A 9,790-nucleotide genomic window follows, 5' to 3' on the forward strand; every position below is an offset into this window, starting at 1 on the left:
CCAACAGTCTCTGCGAAGCTGAGCAACCAACTCCTCGTTATTTACTAGGAGATAAGTATCATCATTATAATTAGATGTAAACTACCGGAACGATCGATGTAGTTAATTCTTTATTTTATTTCTCCTAAAGTTATAAAAGTAAATTACCAAAAATACTTCAAAAACATTAACCATTAATCAAGCTACTCTATAACTAAAACCATTAATTGATCGGTGTAAATTACTTTTTATTTTACTTCCATGAATTGATCAACGTTCTTCCGGCATCCAAAGGGAAGTACGTCCTACGTTAGATCGAATAATTACTAAGCGCATCTCTAAAGATTAGCCTCACTTTTCCCTGATAAATATCTACATGTTACGATCTACAAATTTAACCCGTATACAAAGTAACCGATTACAAATATTCCTTACTAAACCTTACATGGAATAAAAAGACACGACAATATAAAATTGTAAACTTTACTCTTTCTGTCCCTTATGTTTTTCAACAAAATGAAAAGGACAAGGTTAAAAGTTAGATATAACTATCATTCTTTGATAACTCTTGAAGGCTTCTCTTGGGTCGATCTTCTACGCTCCATTTTCACCATGCGAAGCAAAAAATCACTTAAAGCGTCAATTGGCCCAGGAAGGCAACAATGCACACAATCATTATACAAAGTGACATTCTCATTGGGCCAATGCTTATATCTACTTGGGTGCCCATCGAGCCTTAACAACAATGATTGGGTTATGATCCATTACCCGAAACTTTAACCCTTTTTTTCTACTGCCTTTCTTTGGGCTTTTCTGAATTCTTCCATTTGGATAAAATACAACTCCAAATTAGTACCCTCCAGGCTCCAACGTTATGCCATTACTATTAAATGGTTTTATCTTTGTACAGCCTCCCCCTTCGTTCCATTCTCCACCCTCGAAATGATTTGGCGCGAACGATCTTAACATCATTATGCCCTTGAAGCTTTTTCGACTCATGAACCCTTTGAATGCTCTGTCCTTAACGCCCGTCCATATCCATATGTCATTGGGTGGTCGGGGATGTTTTCTTTTTGATAAAACTTGCAACCAACCACTTTATGTTTTTCATAGTAGGATGCGGGCCGTGAGAACCAATGGCTTCCGTTTAGGATTAGGTAGTTGAACTTGTCAATATGCTTTGTCATTTTCTCATCACACTCATCTAGGTAAAGACTGATGAGGCCCGTGTGAGTTGGACGTTGAGGCTTTGCGTGAAATGATAAAGGATCATCAATGACGAATACTTGGCATGACCGATAGTATCAAACTGGTATTGCGATTTCTGGCACTTGTACAAAAAATCATCTCGGTCTGCGAAAAAGTTATTCACAATCACTTCTTCTGTATCCTTCGTATCAACATGTATATCGCTCAACACATTCTGTAAACAAAAAAACATTCACATTAACTATAAGACAAAACGGAGAAATAGCATTTACGGGGTGGGTCAACCCAACCCATTTTGACCCATAGATATTATGAACAAGGAAGCCTTTTTAAAGATTAACTCACCTCAGAGAGTAGACGATTTTTACCAGAATGACATGTATGCATTCTACTTGGCGAAAGTTGTTTACCATCATCAAAACATCTGTCAATAAACAATCAAATTGAATAAGATAACTACATTAGAAAACTTGTAATTTTATAAAAGTGGAATGATTTTATAAAAGGGCATAGTTATAGTGATCATACTTTGAACATAAGTGAAATTTGTTGCAGTGGTTACAAGACCATCTGCTACCGGATAATATTACTTCATTGCAGCATGTGCACACGTACTGTAGTCGAACAATCATAAAGTTTTCCTTCATAGGCATAATTTCTTTACCAAGCTGTAACATAAAAACGAGCAACAAACATTAAAAATCAACCGACTGATGAAGTCATCATAATAATAAAAAGGATTTTTTTTAAAAATAAAATTACTTCTCCCATCACTGTAGTATCCTTGGTAGAGTTGTCTTTGATTCGTTTAGAAGATAACTTGTCACGCAATCCACCCCATCGTTCTTGGTCTTCATCAAATTTCTTGCTTATACTTTCAGCAAGTGGTGACCAATAATTCCCATCGAAATACGGCAAATGTGCTGCTGTTATCTTATCATTTCCATTATTAGAAGGATCGAAAAATTCATCGTACAAATTAGTTTCGTCCACCACAATTCCATCTTTCCCTGCATTCTTTAACATTGAATTATACCTGCATAAATAACAGTCTCACTTCACCTTACTCATACAAAAAAAAACGACCCGTTTAAAAAAAGATGACCCATTTAGGTTCGACCCGTTTGGGTCCTACCCAAACCCAACCCAACCGATGGCAAGGTATACAAAAAAAGTTAGAAAATAACGTACCACTTTCGTAAATCATTCTCCTTAGGTGTTTTCTGATCTTTGGGATGGCAGTAAAATAAATAATCGTTCCCGTTTGGAGGACACGACCATATGTAACACGTTGCAAACCCCCGTTTTTTGCAGTGTTCAAGGTATCCAATCTGAATCATTCAAAGTAAATTCGTTAAAAAAAAGATTAAAAGAAGGTTAGGAAAAACGGAAGAAAAATATATACCAGGATTTCGTGGTAAACAAATGTACGAAGAGGTTCACCACTGGTGGTTTTTCGTTCTGGTTGAAAGTATTTGACAGAATCAAGATACGAAATATAAACACAACGTTTATTTGGGCCGTCACACTCTGATCCGTACTCCTGGACATATATTCCAAATATGCACACATCGACACCTCCTATTTTCTGGAACAACAATATCAACTGTTTGCACAACAATAAGTATTAGATGTCTGATAAAAATTATATATACAAATAAAAATATCTAAATCCAAAGTTGCAAATCTCGCTATTCGGGGTTGAGGAGTACTCGGTCGGCAACTCGGGGAGTACTCGGATGTTGACCAAGTTTGACTTTGACCGATTTTGACCTAGTTTTGACTTATTTTGATCGATTTTCCAAGAAATCCTGATTTCTGAGTTTGACCAAGTTGACCGAATTTGGCTGAGTTGGACCGAGTTTGACCTTTTTTGACCTACTTTAACCAAGTTTGACGTTGTTTGACCGAGTTTGGCAGAGTTTGACCGACTTTATCGTATTTGACCAAGTTTGACTGAGTTTGACCGAGTTCTGAAATCTGGACTAGATCTTACTTTTGATCGGTACGAAAGTTTTTCGGGATAATCTTGTCCTTGAAATATATCTCTAAATTGCTGTTTCACTTCCAACTGTTTGTCAACAGATGCAACAACTCTAACAACAAGACCTTCTGCTTCTGGTACCTGTCAACATTCATTTCATTTCATGATAAATAAAACTTAAATTTAAATTTAAATTTAAATTATAGGTTAGCTCAAATGAATCCATGTTTTTTTAATTATACTTATTTACTTACATTCTCAATTGTTGTTCCGAAAAAATTTGCAGCCTCTTCTCTCTCTTGCTTCATACGCCTAAACAAGCGTTGCTCAATATGATCACTTAGATTGGTTCTTGGCAAATCTTTTGCTCCCAAACATGTTTTTACAGCCGGCCCCACGTTCTCGTTTTCTATTTCTTTTAATCGACAATTAAAACAAATATATTCTGCTATCCCTTCTTTGTCTCGCTCGTCGTTATACAGACCACAAATCCTATGTTGCCAAAGTAAACATCTACCACATTCCACCCACTGAAACAAACAATCCCAATCTTAATATAAGTATTTTTTAATTAAAATAAAAATTGAAGTTAGTAACCGAAAAAACAGACTTACCGAGTCCTCTTGTTCCTCATTGTTCTTAGCCTGGCGTAAATTTGCTTTGGGAATCGAACCTCCACGAAACAGAGTAATAGCCTTACGAGATGCATAATAACATTTCTTGCAAAAACAGTATTTTGCGTCTGCGTTCTCCTCTGTCGATCGATAATATTTAGCATTTTGCTTAACTTGTAAATCACAAGATGAGCAATATATAGGCGCAGGTGCGAGTATTTTCTTATACTTAGAACATAACTGGCATGGTTTTTGACCATCTGGTACTACTGGTGTACTCTCCTGCACAAATGTTTTTATATTAATAATAATGTTTCACTACAAAAGAAAACAAATTTTAATCCAACAAGAAGATAAATAAACCTTATTGTTGTCATAATTAATTAAACTTGAAAGATGCTCTTTGATTTGAGAAGCAGAAAAGTAATCAGCCAATGACGCACTCGGTTTCTTGATTTCCCCTGATCCAAACACTGAATAGTTGTCAAACGATTCGATCGTCGTTTTCTTATTCTCACGTGATTCCAATTCAATCGGGGTCGTTGGTTGCATCGACTCCATAACTGATTCCGATTCAATCAGGCCCACTTGAGTTGATTGAGCCTTTTTTACCTCACTGTTTTTTTCTGGACACTCAATTAGTTCTTTTAGCTCATTATACATGGTATCGATATTCTCTTCTGTTATCTGATTATTTTCCATCATATCTTCACAAGTTTCCAAATCAGGCAACGGAAGAGGCACAAAATCTTCAAAGCTCAAGTCAAACACATCCTTCATCTCCTCGTTCTTAGTATTGATATTATTCTCTTCAGACGGTTTTAATATATGATTACTCTCAATGATAATATCTTCTTCTGTTAGATCGATAACCTCGTTTTTAGGTTCCGAATTTGGCTGTTGAAGAACGGAAGATTCTTGCAAAATTCGACCTCCATTTGAACGGTTCAGAAAGCTAAAAAGCACTTCAGTAAGAGTACCGCTCCCAACCCACGAGTCATCACTGGTGGGCCCTACAAAGTCAAACCTTTGTTTGACAGCTGGCGTGCAAGATTTACAATTTAAACCATGACAGTTATTCTGAGCGAATGGTTGACTCTGTACTGGTTTCCATGAATTAAACCGTGGAATTTTAAACTTGTTCGATTGATGAATCGACTGATCATTGTCTGACTGAACTGAGACCTCATAGGCTCGCTTCTTGTGTTGATTCGGAACCGGCGTTTGAGCCTGCGGTTGCATATATGTCGCGACGTTTGACCTTTGAGCATTACGTGTGCTAGGTAGAACGCGATTCGGATAGAGAGATTGACCTGTCAGTAATATTAATATATTAATAAACAGGAAAAATAAGATGCAATTGGGTTTAAAACAATTAATATTAAATGGTAAGAAACCATACCCTGATGAAGGTTTGCAGCTGATGAAGATGAGATGAAGTTCAAAACACCGCCAGGTGGTGCAGTTCTACCAGCAAGAAAAGCATCAGCCTCCATAACAGCTTGATTTACATCAGATGGAGTAATCAAGTTCATCACATTACTAAGCATGTTTGTGCTGCCAACGTTATTAATTGACGATCCTGTAGATATAACTAATTCGCGTTAGAAATCGATATATAAGTATTAATTCAAATTAGGCGTTACACTGTAGTAGCATAAATAGTACTCGCATGTACCTCCAAAATTTATAACATTAGAAATGTTAGTGGCACCAGAATTGAAACCATTGTAAACCATATTCGAGTTATTAAAACCCGAAGAAGTAATTGGAATATGATTAAGATCCCACATTTGCGGCTGATTCTGTCTTGTAGACTCCTATAAAAGTTTCAAGTTAATTGATCAAACCAATAAAAGAAAAATCAAAAATAATAGATGTTCAGACAAAAAAGAAGACACTATTCTCACCATCGAAGCATGGAATCGGTTATTTGAATGTGAGACGGGAATCGAAGTCGAGTGTCGATTGTTTAGGTGATTAAGTAGGCGAGATGACCAATGTTCTTCATTGATCATTCCTGTATAATTGTTAGCACTGCACAATAAAACTTTCACTATATCATTATCACTAAACTCGAACACTAGTAAAAAATTACTGCATTTTTCCTCCAAAATCATCATTTAAGAATGTTGAAATATAAGTTAAAAAAAATTACTATTTCACACTCAAATGTTATTTAAAATGGAAAAATCATGGTTTCACCCAGTTATTAGAAAGGAAAGGTGCTTGCAAAAATAAATAACTTAAGGAGGAGTAAATATTTAAATGTTTCTTGTAGTAGAATATCTCGTTTCATTCATACAGCCGAATTAGGGTTTAATTATAGATTACAATATTTTATTTTAATCAAAACGATCTGGTATTTAACATCCACACTACTTTCTTGGATAAAAGATAAAAACACATAGACACACATATCCAGTTATCTGGTTATTCAAAATAATTAAACAAGTACTCCGTAATAAAATATAAATACAGTAATAATAACATTAAGAATAAAAATAAAGAAAAAGAAAATAAGAAATAAAGACACGAGAGAAGAATGAGGAACTAACAATTTAGAGATGAATCGAAGAACGTTACTGTCTTCAGGGATGAAATTGAGGGAATGTTTCTGAGGCATATTATTATTATTACGGTGAACGCTACTGTGACCTGATTCGTAAGCCATGGTTATCGTACGTAATCTTCAAATCAAGAAATTAAAAAATTGAAGTAAACATCTGCGCCTTTATTTTATAATAAAATAATTAAAGGAAACAACATGATGAAGAACGAAGAAGATAAGTAAACCCTAACCCTAGGTTATTTGTGAGCCATGGTTTATTGTACGTAAACTTAGAAATCGAGAAATTAAAAGATTAAAGTAAACATATCCGCCGTTAAAAAAATAATTAAAGCAGGAAAGAACATGAAGAACGAAGAAGAGAAGTAAACCCTAACCCTAGAATGCAATCTATGTTTAGATTATGAGATGTCGAATTGAGAGTATTAATAGTGAGGTAAAAGGATTTTGCCTTAAACAAGGCAAGTCTCAGAATATATAGGTTGTCCCTTTGGGTTGGTCCCACTAGTCAAGCCCACATCGACTATCTTGGACTTTATTTAGAGAAAAAGATTTGTCAGTCTTAATAATCAAATTGTAGGAGTGACCCAAAATTGATTTAAATTATTATATAATCGATAAACCGAACCAAAATAATCAAAAAATTGATTAGTGATGGTTATGAAAATTTATAAATTTTTATTAACTAAAATTAATGATCCGAATTTTGATTTTATTCAGTCAGACTAAATTAAATCAACTAGATCAAGAAGAAAACAAATGATATAAATTATTTCTTATTACATGTTTTATCATAGGTAAATTTTAAGCATTACACTCCCATACTAATTGTTCATGTTCCCATTTAACGTTTATTATCATGTACTGGTTGTCTTAGTAAAAACTCGAACTCAAAATAGCAGTAACTCTGAGTTGAATAAAACAACGTTAATTAAAAAAAAACACTAAAATTAGTATAGTCCCATTTTATTTAAGTGGCATAAGCTAATAAAAATAGATGTTAAATAATTTTGTTAACTCTTAGCAAGTGTTATACACATGAGGGTAGAATGACGGTTTGAGGAAAGAAGATATATGACGTTACACTCATATGAAACATGTCAAGAGTTAACTAAATTATTTAATATATGTTAGTGAATGAACCACTGCCGTACATTATGTTAGAAATTCAAGAATGATCAGGGTAATTACAGTATTATAGTGGCGATTCTAGAATGAGAACTCAATGGGGTCTCGAAATTTTTTTCTAGTACTAATTATATCTATAACCTGTTATAAACCATGTGCATTTGCCACATGGCACTATACCCTATTGCCTAAAGCCTATTCTAAACCTTTTACTGACAAGCTGCCATCTGTACTATTCCCATTCGCCCAATTTTGATACGTCTCTTCACTTTCTTTCTTTTGCGCATACATCGTTCGATTCTGTTCTTTGCATGAAAACCTAGAAATTCGAATCAAATATGACGGATTCAAACTTTACATAAGTACGATTTATTATTCTTGTTAGGTTTTTATTTATCCATCAATAAATCGTCCATATTACTTCCGGTTTGTTTATCCATTCAATTCCAACCATAAATAACAAGTTTCAAAATAGTATTTAAATATACATAAAAATTCAAATGCAAATGTAATAATTATCGTAAAATCTAAAAGTTCAAAATTCACCTTTTAAAAATAGCAAACCGACTTTTTCGGGGTTAAAACTATTTCGAATGGCTAGAACTCATAATGATATCTTGCTCGTAGTGCCTTTCTCTAGTCATCTTGTGAAAATGGATCCAATCTTCAACCGAAATTTTTTTATCACATGTGCCACATAATTCAGCATGACAAACATAATGTGTTTAAAATGTGTTCTACACCCATGAATTATTATCGAAACGAAACTATAATCAAATAAATTCGCATTCAATACGAAATTTGAAGACAAAAACAATAATAGATTTATGAATTGAGAAATATAAAAAAGTGTCACTAAATAATTGAACCATTAAACCAAGATGTCGCAAAACGTGTAATGTTTTGCGGCTAGTGAGGTGATATTAGCCTCAAAAAGATTATAAATATACCTAAAAAAAATGTTACATAAATAACAAGTATCAAAATAGTATTTAAATATGCATAAAAACTCAAATGCAAAGGTAATAATTATCGTAAAATCTGAAAGTTTAAAATTCACCTTTTAAAAATAGCAAAACGACTTTTTCGGCGTTAAAACTATTTCGAATGGCAGGAACTCTTTCGGAAGTCGTGCTCGTAGTGCCTTTATCTAGTCATCGTGCAAAAATGGATCCAATCTTCAACCAAAATTGTTTTATCACATGTGCCACATAATTCAACATAATTATGCTGCGAATGTAATGTGTTCAAAAATGTGCTATGCGGCCATAAATTATTATCGAAATGAAACTATAGTCAAATATATTCGTATTCGATACGAAATTTTAAAACAAAAACAATAATAGAGTTCTGAATTGAGAGATATCAAAAAGTGCCACTAAATAATTAAACCATTAAACCAAGATTTCGCAAAGCGTGTAAGGATTTGCGGCTAGTGGGGTAATATTAACCTCAAAAGATTCTCAATGTACCTAAATACAATGTTACATAAATAACAAGTATCAAAATGGTATTTAAATATGCATAAAAACTCAAATGCAAATGTAATAATTATCGTAAAATCTGAAAGTTCAAAATTCACCTTTTAAAAATAGCAAAATGAATTTTTCAGCGCTAAAAATATTTCAAATGACATGAACTCTTTAGGAAGTCTTGCTCGTAGTGCCTTTATCTAGTCATCGTGCGAAAATGGATCCAATCTTCAACCAAAATTGTTTTATCACATGTGCCACATAATTCAGCATAGTTGTGTGGCAAACGTAATGTGTTCAAAAATGTGTTATGCGGTCATGAATTATTATTGAAACGATACTATAGTCTAATATATTTGCATTCGATAAGAAATTTTAAAATAAAAACAATAATAAAGTTATGAATTGAGAGATATTAAAAAGTACCACTAAATAATTGAACCATTAAACCAAGATGTCGCAAAACGTGTAAGGATTTGTGGCTAGTGGGGAGATATTAACCTCAAAAGATTCTCAATATACCTAAATACAATGTTACATAAATAACAAGTATCACAATGGTATTTAAATATGCATAAAAATTCAAATGCAAAGGTAATAATTATCGTAAAATCTGAAAGTTCAAAATTCACCTTTTAAAAATAGCAAAATGACTTTTTCGGCGTTAAAACTATTTCGAATGGCAGGAACTCTTTAGGATATCTTGCTCGCAGTGCCTTTCTCTAATCATCTTGCGAAAATGGATCCAATCATCAACCGAAATTGTTTTATCACATGTGCCACATAATTCAGCATGACAAACGTAATGTATTTAAAAATGTGTTCTGCGGTCATT

General features: G+C 33.6%; 1 pseudogene; it reads right to left on the reverse strand.

The window, feature by feature from the left end:
* Positions 1–444: 444 nt before the first annotated feature.
* LOC139859111 (protein trichome birefringence-like 19) lies at positions 445–1,256 on the reverse strand (annotated as a pseudogene).
* Between the last annotated feature and the right edge of the window lie 8,534 nt (positions 1,257–9,790).

The sequence above is a fragment of the Rutidosis leptorrhynchoides genome, chromosome 7 (assembly GCF_046630445.1).
Source record: "Rutidosis leptorrhynchoides isolate AG116_Rl617_1_P2 chromosome 7, CSIRO_AGI_Rlap_v1, whole genome shotgun sequence".
In the NCBI taxonomy this organism is placed as follows: Eukaryota; Viridiplantae; Streptophyta; class Magnoliopsida; order Asterales; family Asteraceae; genus Rutidosis; species Rutidosis leptorrhynchoides.